Below are 25098 nucleotides of genomic sequence, written 5' to 3' on the forward strand. Positions count from 1 at the left end.
TAGATTTGAATGCAAATTGTGTGCTCTTGACAATTATTCTCAGCTTCTTCAATTTTCATATATTAAAAAAAAGACTTTGCTACACATATGATGTGTTTAATCAAAACTCATGGGATTTTAAAAAATTGTTTTTTAAAATAACTCCTGTTAGCTTAGTAATTCTACTTTAGCAATATATATAGAGAAAAATATGATAAAAGGGAAAGCCTTTAACCTTTGATGCAAAGTCAATGAGTCAATGCAGTATTTCCTTAAAATAAGGACATTTTTGAAATCATGTGAATATCCAATAAGGAAGGAAATGGTTAAATAGCTTTTCATGAAGCATGTTTGAGAAGAGATCAAACACTAAAAAATATTTGAAAAAGCCTGTTTCAACATTATGTAAATAGTAAGATCTTAATGGTGTTAAAATGCTTGGAAGGAAGACAAATAGAAATCAAAATAGTGTGTTTGGGCAATCTAGGTGGGTTTGAGTACTTCTATGTTCTCTAAACTTTTTTTACAAGATTGTTAATTTTTAATGGAGGGAAGATTAATATACTCATTTGATAAATCTGGTACAACAGTTAAGGAAATTCTCTATGTTCCTTCTGTGTAGCAGGATTGTATTTCTCAGACCCAATGCATTGTCAGGAGGGATGTTTGAGAGCTGCAAGTATGAAACTCAAGCTAAATCAAATCAAACCAAATCTCAGAAAAAACATAGTTCACCTATCTAAGGGATTATACATATTGCACTGAATTTTATGGCATCTGATTGCCTGTTGCATTTTATAAGAAACAGTGGAGTAATTGGCTTTTATTGATCTGTAATTGTATTTGCCTAATTTTGTGTGTTCACACTGGAGCATGATACTCAGCAGACAGGTTCTACATTTCCCCCTTCTGTTTCCTATGATATGTTGCTACCTCAACTTCGCACCCAAAGCACATTGTTTATTTACTGAAGCACTTTTGTGGGCAGAGTGCTATCTTTCCTGCACCTGTTGGCTGCAACAGATTAAAGGATTTTGGAAGCTTCTTGTTTGTAATGTCCTTTCCCGAAAAGCTAATCATTAAATGCAGCAATGTAGGAAAAGCTAGTTGGAAGATGAGGGCAGAAGGAGAAAGCCTGTATTACTATTACTCCAAGTGACATGATAACATAGAAAATGAAATTTCAGGGATTTTTGGATCCTTATTTACTCTGATGCTAACCAAAGTTATCGTTACCTTGGCAACCGTCAAAGCTACTGAAAATCTAGGCAGGGAACATAGCAGATACTTCACCCTCTTGTACTGCACCATGGAGTCAGGAAATATTAAGTCGTGTTAAATATAAATCACATGCTCTATGCTTTCTATAAATGGTTTTTAGAATAACATAATTTCCTCAGTCAAATTTTCTCAAGTCATTATTTCTTTTTCCTTTTATTTTTGTAAAGGGCACAGCTCAAAGGAAGCAACCACATTAGAAGCAGGAGAAATGTTCATGAGAGCAAAGTAGAAAGGACAGACTAATTGAAATGATATGAGAAGCGTTTCAAACTCTTCTCCAAAATAAGAATCAGCTTCACTGTATTTAAAAATCCCTGGAAGGAGTTTCCTCGTCATCTCTGTTTTCAGCTTATTGACTTCCAGGGATGTGAAAAATGTACTGGATAAGAGAAACAGCTGGGGTTTTTAAAATCAATCCCACTATGAGTTTGAATATTCTGCAGAGTTGAGAGATGCTGCTCAAAGCACTCAGCCTTCTTGCCAACCTCTACTCACATGTAAAATGAAGATGCTGCCTCATGGTGTGGAGATGCTTGCTGCTCCAAGTGTGGTCTGAGGACCATCAGCATCAGCCCTGCATGGGAACTTACTGAGGAAAACTGAGTACACAGCCCAAGTCAAGTTGTGTCATTGTCCCCAGACTTTCTGGGTCATAATCTGCTTTGTAACAAGGTCCCCAGCTGATCTGAGAGGCACTGTATAATTTGAGAGTCTCTGATAGAGATCTTGACACCATGTCTTGGCTCATGGAAGATGCTCAAAAAACAACCATCCTGTTCTCCTTGCAGGTAACAGATAGAACTTCACCCTTGTTTCAAAACTGATGGGCCCTAATTTTAAGGTACAAAAAAACCCGAAGGGTCATCCTTCAAATCCTTTTTATCACTGTGAATTTTTCACAGGGTTGATGTTCTGTTCTTCTGTGCAGTTTAACACTTTAATCCAGCATTAAGCCCAAAATGTGCTTAATTAGTTATATTATATGCATCATTACCTAATCCAAATGCTTAGCTTCTGGAGGTATTTATAACACATTAAATTCCAATCTACACACTGGAAGTCTAAGTCAACATAATTATACTAAAATCACAATTAAATATTTGAAGAGTAGTTGAAGAATCAGACAATTTTTTAGGTAAATTACAAATTTCTGTAAAGTCTGGAATGGTTAAGGGCTTTGAGTCATATTTCATGCCTTTGACCCTTTCTAGCAAGGGACTTGCTACCATTTATAAAAATGTGTCAATAATAGAAATAATATGAACTACATAATCCAGGGTCAGTGAGAATGGTTATATTTGCCCCTTTGTTATTATGTTTACAAATTAACTGCTTTTTAGATGGACAGGCATCTACATGAACCCACATAGAAGTATATGAAAAACCCTTCAATACATAAAAATTATATAATCTTATCATTCATCACCACTCATTATAAAAAATTAAGAAAAAGTTTGAATCATTGAATAAATAAAGACAGACAGATTATTATTTTCAATTATATAGAGTGATTTGAATAAATCATTTAACAAAGTGTTCCCAAGTAGAGATCCTTAGGGACCCACTTTAATGAAAACTGAACATGCCTCTGTAATTAGCAATCGTGTGCATTAAAATTTTACTTTCTTAAACAGTTTAAATGTGCTTTCTGCCAGGCTTGCCTCATCTTAGTGATAGAAGGATCCTTTCTCACCTGGAAATGCTTGTGATAATCTATCACCTCCCTCTTCTACTACCCCATGGTAAGCAGGAGTGTTATCCATGCAAAAACATGATGGTAGATATTTGATATTGAAGATCCCACAGGAAAAATATTAACTTGCCTGTATGAGAGAAAACCTGACCCCCAAAATCTTTTTTTCCTTTCTTTGAGCATATTCACTGATAAAAGTTTCAAGTGTAAACTTTAACCAAGAACAATTCTTCACATTCCAAGTTAATAGGGACATATAGACAAGCTTTTTTAAAAATTATTTTATTCATTTATTTGGCTGTGCTGGGTCTAAGTTGCAGCACGTGGGATCTTTGATCATTGTTGGAGCACAGAGGATGTTTTAGTTGTGGCCTGTGGGATCTAGTTCCCTGACCGGGGATCGGACCTGGTCCCCCTGCCTTGGAAGTGTGGAGGCAGAGCCAGTTTTGTCAAGGAAGTGCCTTGACAAAAGTTTAAGTTAGAAAGCTTGGCAGTCACTTTCCTCATCATGGAATGACAAATTAATTTTATACTATAAACCTTATAGTATTTCTTCCCTTGGCAATAACTGAGTTGTGTCTGAGGATACAGATTCTCGCCCTGGCTTCCTGAGTCTTGTAGACTTGACTGGGTCATTTAACCATTTGTAACCTAGTGTGTGGAGAAGGCAATGGCACCCCACTCCAGTACTTTTGCCCAGAAAATCCCATGGATGGAGGAGCCTGGTAGGCTGCAGTCCACGGAGTCGCTAAGAGTCAGACACGACTGAGCGACTTCACTTTAACTTTCCACTTTCATGCATTGGAGAAGGAAATGGCAACCCATTCTCCAGGCAACCCATTGCCTGGAGAATCCCATGGACCGAGAAGCCTGGTAGGCTACAGTCCATGGGGTCGCACAGAGTCGGACACGACTGAAGCGACTTAGCAGCAGCAGCAGCAACCTAGTTTGAAGGGGGCAGGGACTCTGTCCTGTACACTGCTGCATCTCAGTGCCTAGAAGGGTATCTACCCTACACCTTGAACAAACAAATATATCAAACCTTCTGTATCTCTTTATAGGGAGAGTTGACAGCAGAGCCTCCCAACTGGAGTGACCTATTTTGTTAATAGCCCTAGTTGGTTGCAGGTCTGCTGAAATCCTGTTCCCCTACCCCAGCCTAAGGGCAGCAGGGCAGGGCCTGAGGCAGCTGGAACTCTGGCGGTAATTTCTGAGGAGTTTCTTCCGTTAGTTCCATGACTCCACAAGTAAAGTGCTGTCATTTTCTATGTGTGCCATGATGTGGAAAACACTGGGAAGCTCTTATTTAGAGCGAGAGTATAAACACTAAATGTCTACAGGGACCAGGCAGGTAATTTGAATGGAATCAAGCTGGCATAAGTGCCTGTTAACTGATAGGTTGAGCCCTGGTTTAGAAAGCAAGTGCAATGAATATGAAAACGTTATGTCAGACTGAAACTGATCACAGAAACTTATATCCTGAAGGCATCAGACACAGACATAGAACGAGGAAAGTGAACATCTTTGTGAGATTATTGATATATTTCTGATTTGAGTTACATGAATATCAGCATCTAGAACATGAAGACTTAGAAGGCCATACTTCTGCCTGTCAGTTTTATCCCCTATCCTTCACCATTTTTGATCCTCATTTTTTCCATGCTTATTTCACCTTTTCTATTACTAATCAGAGTTCATTTCTTTCACTTCTATTCCAAGCTTGTAGATGTAATTGCACACACTGATTTGTGTCAAAATTTTTATTTTGTGCCCTCAATGTGTTTTTTGTTCCTGATACAATTCCTTTTCCCCCTATCTTTTACATAAGAGCCTAGAAAACACCATGCCTTATACTCAAATCTTGGGAAATAGATTACTATAACATAGTTTGTGTCTTGAGAAGCTCACGATCTAGTAGAACGGGAGCATATGATAAGCTTTAGTAGAAACAATAATGAACATTTCTTCATCTCTAATTGGGTACTGGAAATTATTCTAAGCAAGTTTTCATTTATTATTTCACTTAATCACCATGAAATACATGTTTAGACCCTCTGTGCTAATCTAAATGTTCTGAAAGCTACCATAAATTCCTATGTTTCCCTGTGTATTCCAAGGCCAGACAGGCTTGATACATTTTCATGGTGCATTCTTGCCATATGCACTCAGTTACCCTTCCAGTCCTGATCCTTCTCCCATACCAAACCCACAGGTACCTACATAGCTATGATCTATGTATCATAGGGTTTATTTTGGTCTGGATATGGCATGCTTCCATAGTTCAAGGATGTCAGTTATACACATAAACTATAATTTATTAAGATATATCAACGAACAAGAAATTCTCCACAGGCTATCTCCAACACTCACAGTAGTCCTGCAAGGTAAGAATAATAATCCTACTTCAAAAATGAGACCAGGGACTTCCCCAGCAGTCCGGCAATTAAAACTGTGCTTCCACTGCAGGCAGCATGGATTTGATCCACAAATTAAGATCTGGCATGTCATGTGGTGTGATAAAAAAAAATGAGGCTAAAAGAAAGCAGTCAGCTTGTCCAAGTTCACATAGATGGGCTGTGGTGGTTTAATTAATAAGTCGTGTCCAACTCTTGCGACCCCATGGATTGTAGCCTACCAGGTTCATTTGTCCATGGGATTCTCCAGGCAAGAATACTTACTAGAATGGGTTGACATTTCCTTCTCCAGGGGATCTTCCAGACCCAGGGATTGAACCCTGGTGTCTGAATTGCAGGCAGGTTCTTTACCGACTAAGCTATGAGGGAAGCTTTCATGTAAATAATAAGTACCAAAACTTGGATTCATGTTTATATTTGACTTTAAAATCTAGGTTTAGCCATTGCTTCTCTCTTAGTTAAAGTAGTTTAGTCCAGCCATTTGTCAGATACTGATAAACCATCTGCAACTTCCCCTGGCAAGTGGTAAAACATACCTTCAAACGAAAATGGCAAGGTTTCTATTTCATCTAGAGATACCTTGGTCAGCTCTGGGTCTTTGGAAGCTAAAATACCATAAAGTTGAAATCATCTTTAAAATGAAATCCTTCTTCTAATGAGGATATTTAGATTCTGTCCCTTGGCCTGTGTAGACATTGTTTATGCTTCCTTTTTTAGCAAACCTTTTGTCTCTCTGAACTTTCCTTTTTTTTTTTTTTTTTTTTTAAGAATAACTATCTCTATTTCTTCATCTTGTCTTCATCAGAGTTTCAATTCTCTTTCCTTTCCCTGTTCCTTTCAGAACACGTTGAAGGTTAGTGTACCAAGTGTGATGTGCTCAGCCAGCTCTTCATCCTCTTCTGGTAACAGATTCTGCTTTCCCCCACACTCTGTGCTGCCACTGGCCATGAAAGTGATCACAGGATTAAATCATGGCCAACCATATTACCCCATCTCTCAGATAATAGTGATTGGACAAAGGTTTCTATATGGCTATAGCATGCCGAACAGAAGTCTCAGAGATTGTCATCAGGCTGTTGGGCCAAAAGAAGCTTTCTCTTTTCACTGGAACAGCTAATCTGAGACTCTTAATAGAAATGTCCTCTGACAGTGGAGAAGGCCTATACGAAATAACAGAGGATAAAACCAACATATAAAATGAGCAGTGATAAGCATATAGGAGAAACTGGCTCTGAGACTCTATTTTCCATCCTTCAAGTCAAGGTTTTATCAGCTCTTTCTCCAGGTTTATAGGTTAACTTAAAACTCTTGTCAGCTCTATAAATAAAAAATTCCCTCCTTGCATATGAAGTCTCTGTCTTTAACAAAAGGAAAAAATCCTAATAGGTGCACCCCATATTAAGGTATAGAGTTTGGAACTTAAAATATTGAAAAAAAAAAAAAAAACAAGCATACCACTTCCCTTTCTTCAGATAGTCTTGTTCTACAATAAGACCTAAGAATCTTTTCATTTTCTCAGCAGCCATGTCAACACTACCAACTCAATAAGCTTGAAAAAAATATTAATATCTATGAATCTTATATTTAATCTAATGTACTAATGAGTTTACATTCTATTAGAGCCTGAGTCTATAATCCAACATATATTTTTTCTTTCTACAGCTTCATGTACTTTGCATATTTGAAAAGCTTATACTTCCTGACTCTAGCTTGGTGACCTTGGACCCAATCTTATAATTTAGGTAATGTTAAAATTTGAAGACTATCTCTTTGATTATTATGAGTATAGAGTTCATGTCAAGGGATAATCACAATGCCTAACATATAGTAGATGTTCAAATGTGATAGCTATTTTTTAAAAAAAAGAGATCTTTGAAAAACAATAGGAAATTGTGCTCTAAGATTTAATCAGTCAAGTAACTAGGATCTTTGATATGGTTTTTAGGCACTCATAAGTCTATTTCCTTGAAGATTATCGAGGTTATGTTTCTGTTGTGACTGCCAAATGCCTTGTTTAATCCAGGTGAACATAAGCCACTTTTTTAGAATTTTTATCCAAAGGGGAATGAAGCTATACTGACCTGACTCATCCTTTGTAAACTTTTCCTAGTCCCTGCTGATCTCCACGTCCATTTCTAAATGTTTGCAAAGCATTTCTTTCTTTTTTTTCCTTTTTGACTATGTACATTTTTCTTTATTGATGATACATGACCAGGTAGGGCTCCCTAATGGGCTCCCTTTTCTTCAGGAAGTCTGGGATGGAAACTTTTGAGGATGGATAATTCTCAGTGTGTTGGGGGATTGAGCTGGGGCAAAGACTCCTCAACAGCTGAGGACCTCTTTTTTTCTTCTCTTGTTTTCACTGAGGCTTGTGGTTCAGGGGGCTCTTATTCCTTAAAAACCACATGGGCCATAAGGCCCACCACCCTTTTGCTCTAGCCAAACATGATCATTGTCATAGCAGGAAATGTGCTTGACAGAGCAGTCGCTGAGGGTGATGCCAGGCCCAGCATCAAAGGTGAAAGAGGATGTACCACTGTTAAAATTACAGGAGGCAGCCTGTTCCTCTGTGTCATCCAGGATGCCCTTTATGGGACCTTCTGTTGCCTGCTTCACCACCTTCCTTCTTGATGTCATCATATTTGGCGACTTTCTCCAAACTGTAGGTCAGATCCATGACACACTAGAGCTGAGACATGGGATGCCATGCCAGCCAGTGAGTTTCCAGTTTAACTCAAGGGGTGACCTTGTTCCTAGTCTTAGCAATGCCCATAGAAGCAGGGAAGATGGTCTTCTGGGAAGCCCCACAGCCAGCATGCCACAGCTTTCCAGAGGAGCCATCTGAGACTTTCTTTGTGGCAGGGATGACATAGACAGTGGCTTGAGTTGCAGGCATCATGAGTTGCCAAAGTCATCCTGGGTGACCTTGGTCAGAGGGCCAAGCAGCTGGTGGTAGAGCAGGCATTGCTGACAGTATTGGCAATATTGAGGTTATGGTCATAATTCTCATGATCTATGCCCAAACATGTGGACAGTGGCAGGAGGGACAGGAATGATGATGACCCTTGGGCTCCATACTTTCAGTGAGTCCCAGCCTTCTCCAAGTTAATGAAGACATCAGTGGTTTCTACAACATATTTAGCACCAGCATCACCTCATTTGATGTGGGTGCTTCCAAGCACCCTATCTTGCTCTTGGAAGAAGGAGATGGGCTTTCCATTGATGACAAGCTTCCCATTCTCGGCCTTGATTGTGGTATAACTTGCTATGGAATCATATTGGAGCATGTAGACCATGTAGCCGAGGTCAGCGAAGGGATCATTGATGAGGCAATATCCATTTGGCCAGAATTAAAAGCATCCTGGTGACCAGGCACCCAATATAGCCAAATCCATTTACTCTGACCTTCATGACTATGTCTCAGGGAGGTGGATAGTATTTCACTAGAAGATGCAACTGTCTGTCAAAGAAGGAAGAGCAAAGAGCCCATTTCTTTAATAATTATGAAATTGTGCTTAAGATCCATGTCAGGCTTTAAAGTTTGTATGAAGCTAATCACTGTCTTTTTTAAAAAACAAAATAGGAACCACCTCTGTTTACTGGCAGCCTTGCGGCACCAAGCCCATTTGTCTATGATGGCTCAATACCACTGAAAACAGCACAGTAATTTCAAACACAAGTTTTTAGTAGCCTGAAATGTAGCCTCATTTAATTCAGCTGATGCTTTTCTATAATTCATCCAACTACCCATAATGGGAAGCTCCTCTTACCAATAATGCTCATTATGCATATTTTTATTCTGAAGATCATTCTCAATACATAAAAATTATGGATATATAAAAATATATGAATATGTATATAATTTTATTAGTTCATAAAAGAAATCATTATGTGTCAAAATTTCATGTTTATCTTATTACCCTTGCTCTGAAAATTGGTATTCATGCATCTGGGTTATAAATGTCATTCCCTGCTTGTTCTCAATTGGTTTCATGAGTGAATCACTGGGCACCACCTACACTTTGGTCTTGTGTCAGACCTGCTGTCCTCCATAATAGCAAAAGCAGTCTCAGAGGCTTATCTGTGTATTTTTCCCTTTCCCTCCACATCCAATTTAATCATTTGATTATTCCAGATAGAGTTTAGACAAATATAGTCTTCCTTGCTCTTATGAAAGTCACTCTGAGTTTGTCACATGAAGTTTTACCTTAGAGATACCTATATTCATATATATGGTCAATAGTTATAATCAATCTCTGTTCATTAACAGTTCGTAATTTATTAGTATTCCTTAAGACACTATTGTTTTCAATTTTTAAATGTTTTTCATAATTGAATCACATTTTTGCCTTGCATGATGTTAAGTCAAAAACCTTATCAAGTTAGTTTTTTTTGGGGGGGATATATTGTCTCTCTTTCTGTCTAGGCTAGGTGCCTTAGACATCTCAGTAAAAGGAGTATTTCATCGTATAGGACACTTTTTTTTTTAATCAAGTTAAGTGCATATTAGAGAGCTAACAGGGAAAAAATGAAATTACAACTCAACAAAATCATATATTAAAGTTATCTTAAGAAAGGATTATGATAACTTTTTATTGTATATTAGACTGTGTGCTTCCCCCCACTTTTGTTCCTTTATCCTTTCAGGTGGCCTGGTGTGGGTGCTAATGGGGTTCAGGATAATTACAATTACCCCTCATTATTATGTTCTGTGTATCTTGTAACCTAACCCAGGTTGAGCTGCTCACACGCCAATTCCAGAGCCAAGTGTTGGTAGAAAAGAAAGATGCTTTAATCAGAAAAGCTGGCAATCTGAGGAGATGGCGACTTGTGTCCAGAGACCAAGTCCAAAGATCCTGCTGCTGCTGCTGCTAAGTCGCTTCAGTCGTGTCCGACTCTGTGCGACCCCATAGACGGCAGCCCACCAGGCAATCCGTGACCATTTTTAAGGGGAAAAATGGAGGGGAAAGGATCCCAGTGAATCATGGAGGCAGGAGATCAGGTCCTGCATCTCCACTGTGGGCAGACTGACTGGCTGTCTCCTCAGATATTATCTTGCCCCAGTGATCTGCCTGCAGGATTGCTTTGGGGGGATTTTAGGGGTTACTTCTTCATTTCTAGGAAAAGAATCAACAGGTTAGCCAAGGCATTGTGTGTATTTAGGAGAGCATAAGTCTGGAGTCAGTTTCAGTAGCTTAGTGATCATATTCCTTATTATGTTCTTTTAAGGTTAGAGGGGAACAGAAATGGGCAAACAGGAAAGAGGGGGAAGAGCTGCTTCCATTGTAACCTCCTTCACCTCTCTGCTTGCTTCCCCTCCTCCAGAGATTATACAAGGGGGCAAGTATAATGCTGGGCTTCCCAGGTGGCACTAGTGGTAAGGAACCTGCCTGCCAATGCAGGGAGATGTAAGAGACCCACGTTCGATCCCTGCGTCAGGAAGATCCCCTGGAGGAGGGCATGGCAACCCACTCTAGTATTCTTGCCTGGAGAATCCCATGGGCAGAGAAGTCTGGTGGGCTACAGTCCAAAGGGTCACAAAGAGTCGGGCATGACTAAAGTGACTTAGCACTCACGCAAGTATAATGCCACTCATTGTCACTGCTTGGAAGTTTAAAGCTTTGATACAATCCACTAAAGCATCAAATACAGAATACAAAGTATCAGCATGGGTTATATCCGAGTGAGTGAGTGTGTGTGTGTGTGTGTGCATTTGTGTGTGTGCTCAGTGATGTCAGACTCTTTAAGATTCCATGACTGTAGTCCGCTGGGTTTCTCTGTCCATGGGATTTCCCAGGCAAGAAGATTGGAGTGGGTTACCCTTTCCTACTCCAGGGGATCTTCCCAACCCAGGGATTGAACTCATATCTCTTGCGCCTCCTGCATTGGCAAGCAGATTTTTTACCAATGTGCCACCTGGGAAGCCCCTGTCTTCAACTTACCTGCAAATTGGTCAGAAAGAAAAGAAAAAAGAGAAGACATATTTTCTAGGCATACTTCTTCCCTCCTAAAAATCTGGGTCTAGTTTTTCTGAGTGAAAGTGAATGAAGAGTCAACACTAGGAAAGACAGTATTTGATTTTTACCTCCCTTTCTTCCCAAATATCCTTCACTGAATTCAGATTTAATTATTTTATTCTAACCTTTGGTAGTAAACAGATACTCTTTTGTTCCCATTTTCTGGTTACTGTATCCTGATTTTTCTTGAGAATGTTCCACTTTCCCATTTTCTCACTCTATGGGATCCAGATGAGCATTGAACATAGGAATGGCTTCCCTCTGCCTACTGAGATTGGTATAGGGATGGACACTTGACTGAAGTTGGTCCATTGAGAACTAATACTGGCGGCTTCTGATAAAAAGACTAGAGAAGCAACATTCTTTCTCATGCAGTTGCTAAGACAGTATAATGCAAGTTTAGAAGCCTTAACATCTATTTTGCTGGCAGGAGGAAGTATGAAGGAAGCCCACAAAGAACAAAGCATAGCCTAGGGATCAGAAAAGCGAGTCTTAGTCTGGATGAGGACTTTTGAGCACCTAGATTCAGCTACTCCTAAAGCCACTTATTTCTAAGAATCTTGAGCTACATAATATATTAAAGTACTATTTTTTTTTGTTTAAAGGTTTGGAAATGGAAGGTTTTCTATCTCTTACAAATGAAAGAGTCCTGCCTTATATATAATTTTCCTTCCAAAACATCTTCTTCATTTTCCTGAACATTGAAAAACATCTGCTATTTGTTTTTCAACTTTGTAAAAAACAGTACACTTAGAGACCTGTTTGTCTCTATTGCCTCTTCGTATTAGCTTCATTCTCATGTCATGCTCATTTTTAAAAAGTATTACTGTATTCCCTGGACCCTGAAAAGTGATTGACAGAATAATAGTACACATTCCTTCACATTTCTGTATTTCATATATTGGAATTTTTCCACTCACATAGCCTTTAGTTCATCATATAACTGCTCAAAGTTATTTATCTGATTTATATATCCTTTTTTAGTTCTCTGATTTATATATCTTTTTTATAGACACCTTTTTAGTTTATTTATATATCCTTTTTCAGTCATTTTACTCTAACCTTTATACATAATGTGAAAAAAAGGCCTTGTTAATTGAGAAGGAAATTAAAATCAATGTCTGCATTATGAGTGAGGGGAGCTTTAGAAGCTCAGTGTCCTAAATATTAAGAATTGATTTCCTTGCCTGCCAAGACTTTTGCCTCATTATTTAAAGTTTGTAGTTCCCTTCAAATTAAATTTTAGAGTACTAAAAGTTTTATAGTTTATTCATATATTTTTAAACATTTAAATATTATTTATCCAATTGTTGATTATTCTTAATGGCATAAAAGAGTGTCTATTTTTTTAATTCACTAATTCTGTTTTTTGAGGCAAAACCTCAGGATGCTTCTGCTCATATTTCCCTTGGTATTATTCCTTCTCTTCTCCTCCTACTTTCCCTCCCCCTCCTCCTTCTTCATCTGACTAGATTGATTCAGAGAGCCTTGTTTTACATTTTAATTACATTTCTTTTAAAAACTGATGGTAAAATAGCAGTGTTTTTCCTATTCATTTCTTTGAATTTTCCATAATTTAGATCTCAGTGAGCTGTTATCATATACAAACAGCCCAGACCCTTGAGATGTTCTAGGATGAAGATAATTTCTACACATTGTGATTGTTAATAGAGAATTTGGTGTACAACACATTCTTTACAATGCAGTGAAGATAATTATAATTGGGGACACAAAATACAACCTGCCTCAGCCAGGAAATTGTTCAGAGACACATGTTATTTTTATGGGTCTCCTCTGGAAAGGGCAGGCCATGTCAAGAACTTACATTTGATATTAAAATATCAAATTACCAAATGATAACACCTTCAGGGAAACATGCTTAACTACCTATTCAAATTATATTTTAAACATTTCCCTCCAGGTGAGAATATATCATTTTTAATATCCTGAGGCAGTTTGTCAAGTTGGTTAAAAGGGTGAGAAGCTATTAAGAAAAAGCACATTTTTGAAAAGGACACATCATCTCTGCATTGTGTATAAATTATGGTAGCAAACCAAGTCCAGAAGCCTTTACATGGAAGGAATAAAGAAGAAAAATTGTTGTGATGAATCGGGTGGAAAATGCAGTGGAAGTGTGACAAGGGGTCTTTTTTAAATTGTGGGAAACGTCCCTTTTGAGAAGGCTGAATGTGGAGAGGAATCCAGAGAGAAGAGAAATGCCAGGACATATTACCTTTCTTTTCAATGAATGTAAATGATACTGTACTGAGCCACATTGGTCCCTCTTCAGGGCTGATGCCCTCAGTTGCTGGGATATGGCTGTTGACAGCTCTTACCTGACAATCCCTTTCCCAAAATCACCTTAGGCCAGAGAAGGCTGCTTCTAGTAGAGCAGCCTGTATCCAGTGACTGGTTGATTTTATTTTGGGGGGCTCCAAAATCACTGCAGACAGTGACTGTAGCCATGAAATTAAAAGACTCTTGCTCCTTAGAAGAAAACCCATGACAAACCTAGAGAGTGCATTAAAAAGCAGAGACATCACTTTGCTGACAAAGGTCTGTCTAGTCAAAGCTATGATTTCTCCAGTAGTCATGTAGGGATGTGAGAGTTGGATCCATAAAGAAAGCTGAACGCCGAAGAATTGATGCTTTTGAACTGTGGTTTGAAGACTCCTTGAGAGTCCCTTGGACTGCAAGGAGATCAAACCAGTCAATCTAAAGGAAATCCACACTGAATAGCTGAATATTCATTGGAAGGACTGATGCTGAAGCTGAAGCTCTAATACTTTGGCCACCTGATGTGAAGAGCCAACTCACTGGAAAAGACCCTGATGCTGGGAAAGATTGAGGACAGGAGAAGATGGCAACAGAGGTTAAGATGGTTAGACAGCATCACTGACTCAATAGACATGAATTTGAGCAGACTCAGGTAGATAGTGAAGGACAGGGAAGCCTGGTGTTCTGTAGTCCTTGAGGTCTCAAAGAGGCGCATACTACTTAGCGATTGAACATCAATGACTTGTTGATCCCTCAGGCTAGAGGCCAGGGCTCCTTAATGAAGGGAAGGCTAACTCTGGAGGGCTTTCACAGCTCCCCTGTAGGGACGGCTGCACCATTTGCTGAAAAAGAATCAACTTCTCTCTGCCCAACATTGCTTCCTTCCGTCCCTTGCCCTCCCTATGTGCAGATCCTGGGTGCCTTAAGCTTCTTGCATGTTAATCTCCAATACAGAATCTTCTTTCCAGGAAGCCCAGTCTTCTATATCCTATGAAACTGTTTCTCTGGTTACTAATGTTTATTGAGTGAATATTATGGGATAATACATGCACTTTGCATGCTCACTTGCTTCAGCTGTGTCTGACTCTTTGAGAACCTATGGACTGTAACCCACAAGCCTCCTCTCTCCATGGAATTCTCCAGGCAAGAATACTGGAATGTGTTGCCATTTCCTTCTCCAGAGGTTCTTCCTGACCCAGAAATTGAACCTGGGTCTCCTGCATTGCAGGCAGATTCTTTACTGCTGAGTCATTAGGGAAAGACTATATGCACTTTACAGATGATTTATTTTGATCCTCTTGGATTCCAAGCCATCAGAGCTAGCTATGTAATGGTATTGGTGTTCTCATGGAATATGCCTGCCCAACAGACCAGACTTGAATATTGTCCACAAAGAAAGCTGTTGTTTCTTTGCTTAAAACTCTAGTGCTTTTCCTTCACTGTTAGATTAATATATAACATCTGACTTTGTGCTCTTAACCACTCATCTGTCTAATTTCCTACCACTCCTACCTTGCCCTATAGGATGATCCATAAGCTGTAACTTGGAACTCAGCAAACCCTTTTCAACATCATGGCCTTTGAAGATGCCATTCTATTGTTCAATGATGGATAGGGGAAAGATATGTGTGGTAGGTTACCTAAGGTCAAGGACCATATCTCTCTTATTTACCACTGTGGCTTCAGTACCAATCTCTGTACTTGGCATTTATTAGATATGTGTTAAAATCATAGTAATGTCTTTCTCTGACTTTTTCACTACTTGCATTTTTAAACATAATATTTTAAAAAAATGAAAAAAATAAACATAATATTTCCTGCCCTTTCCTTGCTAAGATGAACACACATACACATCCACACACAGACATGTATGTATATGTAGGATGTGTGTGTGTGTGTGTGTCTGTGCTTTTATAAATCTTCAGATTCATGTTCAGATTAGCTTTTTGTCTTAGAATTAACAGTCTCTTTGAGCTGACTTTCTATATCCCTGTTTTGATTTGAAAATAGAGACTATATCCAAGATTTCAGGATATGCCTCATGGCTTCCTCTAGTTACATGACTATGTTGCCATTTCCAAAATCTTTGGACAATTAGATTTAATCATTTGTTTCTACTATACACAAGTATTACAATACACAAGAGCTTGTACCTATAAAACAAACTATTTTCATATTTTCAATTAACTTTATTTCATAGGATAGACCAAAGAAATACTTGTGAGATGAGTAAGCCTTTCCCAGACTGAAAATTAAAACAAACAAACAAACAAACAAAAAAACCTTAAACAATAATAATGGATCTTTAATTTCTTTAAATATTTTTATTTCTCTGAGTTCTCAATTGGTTTGAAGATTCGGGTACAAGTTACAATATTTCCAGGATAGAAAGCTAGTGTGGCCAGGTGGGCTTGATTTTCTTTAGTCTTTCAGGAAATGACAAAATGTTCAACCTTTTGAGAAAACTTAACTTTATGTTCCTGTATTCAATGCTGACACTGCTAAGAATGAATCATTAAATGTGAGAGGAAGACTAAATGCAAAAATATTTAATCAACTGTCCTTTCCCAGTACTTCATTTATTTAAAAAAAATGCTATTTTTTGATACACAGAATATATTTCAATGGCTAGGATATAATAGGACTGAAAAGGTATTTGTCAATTGTTGGAATCAATTTATAAAAGCATTTTGCATACCTATAGTGTTGTAGCCACACGTTCCAGGAAACAAACTCAGAAAGACAATGCAAATAGTGGAGTGCAGTTTATTACACTGGCACACCCAAGACAGAGTCTCCTCTTAGCCAAGGACCCCGACCAGTTTTTGTGAAAACCTTATATACCCTCAGTGTATGTGCTCAAACCCACCTCCCCAAATTCTCTGAAACTAGTCTGGACAAAGGAAAAGAAAGATATAGTTAAAGTTAACCCGTGATTTGTTAACCCTACCCTTAAGCCTAGGTAGTTAACAGTGGACAATTATCAATAGGTCTGTGGTCATACCCCAATAATCATAATAGACTTTATGATTCTATTCTGTTACACAGATAATTAGGGTATTCTTTTAGGCGACAGAGAGGCTAGGTACAAGCCCTGGGGCTCTTCCATCTGGGGGTCTGGTTTTCCAGTTGGTATGTTGTTTTCATAGATACTGGGCATAGAGCTCAAAGTCCACAGTCCAGCCCAAGATGGAGTCCTGCTTTCAAGATGGAGCCTGTTCTGTCTGTTTCCTCCTTCAACCGACCCAAATATTGATGACTGGAATGGTACCTAGAGGGAATGGGAAGGGGAGGTTCTTTGTTAGTTAATAGATGAAAGATTTCTTGTGAAGTGAAATGATAGCACTCATTACATACTTCAAAAGGAATTAAATTCAATATGGGAGGAAAAAACAAGCTCATTCCTTTTGTAAATCTATGAGCTTTAGTTGCATGAAATAATAACCATGCTTACATAGAATTCAATTATGAGAGGCATAAATCAGGTTAGTCAGATTTATGTTCCCAGTTTTACTTTGGAGAAAAATTTTTAAAAAAAGACAAACCAATTAAATAATATATGTAGGGTTCATGTTGGATGTCATGTCTGGATATGATGTTATATGGAGTCACATCTGGATGTGAGAGTTGGAGTATAAAGAAAGCTGAACACCAAGGAACTGATGCTTTTGAACTGTGATGCTGGAGAAGACTCTTGAGAGTCCCTTGGACTGCAAGGAAATCCAACCAGTCAGTGCTAAAGGAGTTTAGTCCGGGACATTCATTGGAAGGACTGGTGCTGAAGCTGAAACTCCAATACTTTGGCCACCTGATGTGAAGAACTGACTCATTTGAAAAGACCCTGATGCTGGGTAGTATCGAAGGTGGGAGGAGAAGGGGACGACAGAGGATGAGATGGTTGGGTGTCATCACCGACTTGATGGCCATGAGTTTGAGCAAGCTCCGGGAATTGGTGATGGACAGGGAAGCCTGGCATGCTGCAGTCCATGAGATCACAAAGAGTCAGACACGACTGAGCAACTGAACTGAACTAAGCTGATGGTTCATGTTGTTGATCGATAGTTTATTCCTAAAGTGTGAATCTATACTACTAAAAGCATATTTATGTATTCTATACTAGACAATGTGGAATGACACTTGGGGTCCTTTATTTTTTGAAGAAATATTCTGAGTACATAAGATATGCCAGATGTTGAGCATATCGCCATTGGATTAAATGGTGAATTAAAATATATATCATCTCTATCTTCATAGAGCTAGGGGCTAGTAAAGGACATAGGCATAGGAAAAATTTATTTTGAAGGATTAGGTAAATTAAAACTCAGTCAAGCACTGTATGGAAAGTTACATGATGCTTTAAGAGTATGCAGTAGAGTCATTTGACCTAATTAAGAAAGTAAGTGAAAGCGTTCTCAACAAAGGACAAGGAGATTAAGAAGGATTCAACTGTTAGTTTAAGAAAGAAGAGAAAAAATTCTTAAGAGATGAGCTTTAGAAAATTCCCTGGTAGTCCAGTGGTTAGGACTCTATGCTTTGACTCCCCAGGGCCTGGATTGATCCCTGGTTGGGGAACTAAGATCCCACAGGCTTCGCAGCATGGCCAACAAAAAAAGACAAGCTTTAAAATTCCTTCTTTGGTATTTTCATCTGTACTAAAAAATACACATGACTGGAAGTATGATAACTTTTAAAGTGGTAAAAAGATTCCCATCTGAAGAGTTTCATTTCATTATACTTTCAATAAATATTTTCTAGTTGTAGCAAGAAGTCATCTGGATAGTTGGAATGTGGTAATGACCAAGAAAGACAAAATTCCTCACCTTGAAGAGCTTTACATCTGATCACCCAAGGCAAGTTAACCAATAAAGAAATAATTTCATATATTAATTAAACTCTGTATAGAAAATAAACCTAGGTAAGGGCTAGAGAGTGAATGTGACAGGAGGTAATTTGTTAGAGATTCATGAGAGAATATTAGTGTAAGGAGCAAGGAGGGTAAACAAGGTTTGAGTAATAATTGTAAGGTGCCTGCACCTTATATTTTTAAAGACCAGCGCACTTAGAACTTGGTGTGAATATAGAGAGAATGAATGTACAAGAGCATGCTAGACAATGAGAATTTTGTACAAGACCTTGGCTGTGGTAGAGAGTTTGGGGTTTATTTAAAGCAAAGAATTTGGAAGGATTTATGCAAGAAAAAAGAGTTAGTAGATCATAGTAGTAATTTGGTTATTTGGCAACATCAATGGCAGAGAAGAAGTGGTGAAATTTGGGATGTATTAAAGTTAGAAACTTACTGTTGTATTGGACTTTCAAGGTCAGGAATATAAAGGAATCAAGCAGAAGTCCTGGGTTTTTAGCATGATCCACTGGATGCTGGTCATCATGATCATCATGATGCTCAAGGTTATCATGATCATCAAGGTTATACTGTATTTAATTATCAATAAATCCTCATATGTCTTTTCCCTTAATACTTGACCATTCATCCATATATTCTTTTATTCCAATATTGACTACTTATTTTGTACCTTCTAAGAAGCACTATCCTTTGGGCACACAGATATGAAAAAGACAGATGAGGTCTCTGCCCTACTGAAAATTCTATTCTAATTAGGAACAGATAGAGCAGAAAAAAACAAAAAATGCTACAGATTATGATAAGTGAAGTAGAAAAAATATCTCCTGGGATACAGAGTATATCATGGTACCTAAGTGAACTTGTATGGTCAGGGAAAAATTCTTACGTGGTACCTAAGCCAACATCTATGGAATATAAAGCAGTTTGGCATATAGAGAAACTGGGAAGGTTTTGAACAGAGAGTCTCTTCTTTGGTTGTAGGTACTCTAGAGCCAGTACTGTGCTGTGGCATAAATTGAATGGGGCCTCTATGGGATTGAATCACCGACTTGATGGACATGAGTTTGAGTAAGCTCTGGAAGTTGGTGATGGACAGGGAAGCCTAGTGTGCTGCAGTCCATGGGGTTGCAAATTGTCTCATGACTGAGAGACTGAACTAGACTGATGGGGTTGAATAACCCATAGAGTGTTAGCTCAGCTCAGGCTGGGGCTCACTGCAAAGCTGTCACAGGAAATTGGTAGCTGCTAGGGCAGAGCTCTCATGGGCAAGTCCCATTTGTCTCCCACAGCTGATCACTCTCTCCACCCTCCACCACTCCCACCTTGTTGTGGAGCTGCTCTGCAGGGCAGCCAGGGTTTTTGTGATCTCTCTGCATTTACAGGGGTGAAGTGTGGTGGAGCAGGGTGTGTCTGAAATCTGAATAGCTTCTTAGGCACTCTTGAATAAGCATCAACAATAGATAGTGCCACCCAACCCAGGCTCTGCCCTGGGACCAGGATACATCTGCTTCCAGTGGTCTAGCTTTTCCCTAGTCATGGCCGCTCAGATCCAGTGCCCTGCTGTGGTGTGGAGTGAGCAGGGCTGGAGTGTCCACTTGGACTAGAGCAGCGAAGCAGTCTCCTGAAACCAGGCATCTGCTAAAGAGTAGACCTCTCTCTGTCCTACCTTGAGGGCTAGCCAACAAGTGTGCTCCTCGCTAATGAAGTCCAGCCTGCCCTAGCCCTGCTGTTTGCCCCAGCTGTCCTCCAACCAGCCAAAGGAGCTTGTCTCCTCAGCATAGGACCCCAGGACTGGAACACCCAATCTGTGGCTCGACCTGTTCACTCCCCAAGGTATGTGTCTGCCTGTAAAATTTCCGATTTTATGAGATTTTTCCCAGGGGTACAGATCTTGACCTGATCACATTTCTTCCCTTCCTACCTGATAATGTGTGTGTCTTTCTTACACCCTGAGTTGCATAGGAGTTTTCCTGCCAGTTTCCAGTTAGTTTTAGTGAGAATTGTTCCACATAGAGTAGTATGTGGTTATCTTATTTCACCATCTTGATCTTCTCCTCCTAGAATTTTTCATTTATTTGTTCCCAACCAAATCTATCCTTTCTTACAAGTTTGAAACTATGCAGATTATTTTTTCTTCCAAATACAAATTACTGCTACCTTGTAAATGATTATTTACATTATGTATTCCTTTTACCATGTTAACTTATTCCATGTTCACTGATACTGTTGAGCAGCAGTCACGACAAACTCATGCTTAAGTTCATTATGTCAGTTCTTTTCAGAATACCTGAGTAATACATAAAGAAAATGACCTTAGGTAATATATATTTTGAGAACTTTATAGCAAATATTTTCCTCTTATCTCATACACTAATGATGATAGAATGGCATAAAACTTAGGTATAATGAAAAATTTCCTCAAAGCTATTTAGATTCTTTTTTACCCTTTGGATATTTTTGTAAAACAAGTCAGAAGATTCTTTCAGTGGCCAAAGATGTCTTATTTTTCCCAGTGGCTAATTTGAAATAATTGGAGGAGTAAAATTAACAACAGGAATATTGGATTATAACTCACAGAATAAAAAAAAAAAATTCCATGGTTTTGTGCTGATATAAATAAATAATTGACTAAATATAATTGGGGGTAAGAGACAGCTATCTTAAAAATGAAATCCAATTAAAAAATGTAGGTGGAATGAGGGAAATGGAAAATCTAATTAGAACTTTACAGTAATAATTGTCAATCAAGATCTACCAAAGGAATATAAAATTAGGAAATGTAAGTGTGAGGAGAGATAGGATATTTGTATAGACTCAAAGTATCTCCCTCAGGATATCCATTAATTATAAAAGGAAAAGAATCATTTTATAGTAGAGAAACCTGACAGACAGCACCATAATGAAGTGATCAGTGTTACCGTCACTAGTAAAATGACATATTGACAATTTGTGGCCCTTGCTATGTATTGGGAAAAAAATAATCACTTTGTGTTACCTTTCCAAAACTGTGTAACTTCAGTCCAGTAACGAGAAACTATCAAGCAAGTCCTCAGATTGAGAGACAGTCCTCAGAATAACTGAGCAAACCCTCAAAGTTGTCAGAATCATGAAAGACAAGGAAAGAATGAGGAATTGTCACAGATTTGAGGAGACTAAGGAGACAAGTACATTTAATGTGTAATCTAGTGATATGTCCTAAAACAGTATCAGTGGACATATTCGTGGAATCTGAATAAAAAGTACAATTGAGTTTTAAAATAGCGAAAAGGAAAAAGACCTTTTAAGTCAACAAAGAAAAGACCTTTTAAATAAGCCACTCCCTCTTTGATCCCTTGGGCCTAACAATGGTGATAGTTTGGATGTTATTATTCTAGGGTGCTGCATGTAAAACATTTTCTATATTAACATCTCCTTGAATTATTCTAATTCAATACTTATTTCCTACTGGGACCCTGACTGGGGTGATATTAGATAATTAGAAATAAGAGATAATATAACAAAAGCAGACAATCAGTTTAGGAGGTGAAATACTTAACTGAGAATACCTTTAAGTGAGAAAAGTGTAAATAAGAAGAGAGGATATTAATTAACAATTTATTCAAAAAGACTTTCCGTAAGTGATAGACTTGAGTTCTAAAAGTCTCCCAGTTTGCACAAATGGATAAAAATCTAGACTGATGGTGGATGGATAGACAGATAGGTAGGTAGGTAGAAAGACAGACAGACAGATATATTTGTTATATAACAAACTATAAAAGCTAATTAGAGAAGTAGTACTGCTCAAAATTGAAAAGTGACATAGCAAATGGTTAACTTCGTGGTGTGTCTGATACAAATCTATCAAAAATAACAAAAAAATTATAGATCACACAGAAAATTTTGTAGAAAAGATATTATAAAAAAATTATGATCATAATTTTAAAAATTTAGAGGAAATGAGCATATTTCTGCTAGAATAAAACCTGCTAAAACTGACATAAGAAGATAGAGAATATCTGAATCTTACTATTATCAGCTAAAGAAATTGAATCTGTAATTTAAAATCTTCCCAAAAATAAAATTCCAAACTTAGATTTGCCATTATAGAAAGCAATTGTATATAAAACTTTTCTGAAAATAAAAAAATTGAGAGCAATTTCATGAGGCCATCATAATATTTATACTAAACCTGACAAAAATATTGCAAGAAAAGATAACCTAGTCCCTCCCAAACTCAAAAGCATAAAAAAATTCTAAACAAAATACTTGAGAATTCCAATGAAATATATTTTTTAAAGTTTGGAGACATATGGTATTATGATAAAGATGGATTGATCCGTGAATGCAAGATTGATTTAATGTTTGAAAATGAATATAAGGAATGACATATTAATAGAACAAAGGACAATGATAATTTCAAATGATTCAAAAGAAACACTCAAGCAAAAATATCATAAATTCACACTTTAAAAATAGAAAACTAAAAATAAAAGGAATTTCTCCATCTAATACTGAGTATCTTTCAACAAGTATCTTACTTAATGAAATGATGCTGAAAATTCATCCCCTAAATTCAGACAGGAGAGAGGAGATGCCGATTGTTATCATTCATATTGCACATTGTACTGCATAACCATGCCAGTGAAATAAGGCAAGAAAATAAATAAATGTATGCAGGTTGGAAAGGAATTAATTAGACTATTCATTCACAGAAATGATTCTATACACTAAAATGTCCCCAAAGAATCTGTAGATAATCAAGTAAAATTATAAATAATTTTTATCAAAGATACAACTTGGGTTGAGGTTACATAGTTCTGTTCATTCTGTGGTCATTTATTGAACTATATACTTAACGATTTATTTTTTGTCTACATGTTATATTTAATTAAAAAGTGTTAGAAGAAAATGTTGAGAAATATGGCTACAACCTTGAAATAAATGCCTTCCTAGGGAAACGCATATATATGGAATTTAGAAAGATGGTAACAATAACCCTGTGTACGAGACAGCAAAAGAGACACTGATGTATAGAACAGTCTTATGGACTCTATGGGAGAGGGAGAGGGTGGGAAGATTTGGGAGAATGGCATTGAAACATGTAAAATATCATTTATGAAACGAGATGCCAGTCCAGGTTCGATGCACGATACTGGATGCTTGGGGCTAGTGCACTGGGACGACCCAGAGGGATGGTATGGGGAGGGAGGAGGGAGGAGTGTTCAGGATGGGGAATACATGTATACCTGTGGCGGATTCATTTGATATTTGGCAAAACTAATACAATTATGTAAAGTTTAAAAATAAAATAAAATTTTTTTAAAAAAGAAAGATAATTTTGTTTCACCAATCTGAAATCTTCTACAGTATGAAAAATAGAAAGACAAGTCGTATACGGGGAAAATACATGCCAAAATAAAATAAAACATAGCATAGCTATCTAGGTTATAGAAAAAAATCCCTTAAATAAAATTTTAAAAAGAAAGGTCAGAGAAATATCTAAATATTCCAAAAACCTATAATCAAGCAACTCATAGGAGAACTGGCTAAAAAAACATATGGAAATAATTTCAACTTCAGTATTATTTAGAAAAATGCAATGTAAAACAAAACATTTAAAAAATGATTACCATAATCAAATTATGGGTAATATATGGGGAAATAGATGTAAGTATGTACAGCCCATTTGGGAGGCAAATATGATGCCTGTTCATAATAAAAATGAGCATTTTGTTAGACCCAGTAATTGCATTTGTGTCCCTCACTTGTAAGATTATATATATGATAAGGCTTTATACATATGTATACATTATACATTATACATATGATATGGCTCACAATGAGTCTCATACATGGATTTTCACTAATGCGAAAATTTATAAACAATCTAAATTCATCGATTCTTGAGTAGTGATACAAACTCTGGTATATTGTGTGTCTCCAAAAATATGGTAGATATTATGTGTAGTGATATAAAAAGATCCTAAGTCATCCTAGGAAGTAAAAATAGTAAGTTACAGAGCAATATACCTAGTACGATTCTATTTGTCTATTAAATAAAATAAGCTATCAGTATACTATATCATATATGCATTTTACTTTTTGCCATAAGAAGTGACATGTGGGATCTTAGTTCCGACCAGGGATCCAAACTGTGCCCTGCATTTGAAGCTCAGAGTCTTAACCACTGGACTGCCAGGGAAGTCCAGACTGTATGCACGTTTATGTGTTTGTTTGGTTTTTGTAAAAGTAAAGGAAAAGGTCTAGAGAAATACACAACGAAACAATTATAGTGGCAGTTGGGGGGAAGGAATTAAGATAAAAAAATTCAAGACCTATGCTTTTTTCCTATTGCTGAAATTTGTTTTAATTTTTTACATAAAGAATTTATTCCTGCATTACTTGAATAATTAAAAGAGAGGAATATATGAATAACAATAAAAAACCCAATACAAAGATGACTCATTTTTTATTATTAATATAATGTGCATGTGTTATATAATATTGCTTTTTTAGTGGTATATTGAAGGGGTTGGCATTTGTACAAATACTTAGTCATATAATAATAAAAGAGATTCAAAGTTGATAGATAACATT

General features: G+C 37.4%; 1 long non-coding RNA gene across 4 annotated transcripts in view; it reads left to right on the forward strand.

The window, feature by feature from the left end:
• The window catches only part of LOC133226911 (uncharacterized), a 76242-nt gene extending 57726 nt beyond the window's left edge, over window positions 1–18516 (forward strand). For all 4 annotated transcript variants that reach the window (XR_009729658.1, XR_009729661.1, XR_009729660.1 and 1 more), the window contains 5 exons: window positions 1428–2048; window positions 2916–3002; window positions 7030–7109; window positions 15186–15292; window positions 18417–18516. This is a non-coding gene — a long non-coding RNA (uncharacterized LOC133226911). The remainder of the gene's footprint in view (window positions 1–1427; window positions 2049–2915; window positions 3003–7029; window positions 7110–15185; window positions 15293–18416) is intronic.
• Window positions 18517–25098: the final 6582 nt, after the last annotated feature.

Source organism: Bos javanicus, chromosome 15, assembly GCF_032452875.1.
Source record: "Bos javanicus breed banteng chromosome 15, ARS-OSU_banteng_1.0, whole genome shotgun sequence".
In the NCBI taxonomy this organism is placed as follows: domain Eukaryota; kingdom Metazoa; phylum Chordata; class Mammalia; order Artiodactyla; family Bovidae; genus Bos; species Bos javanicus.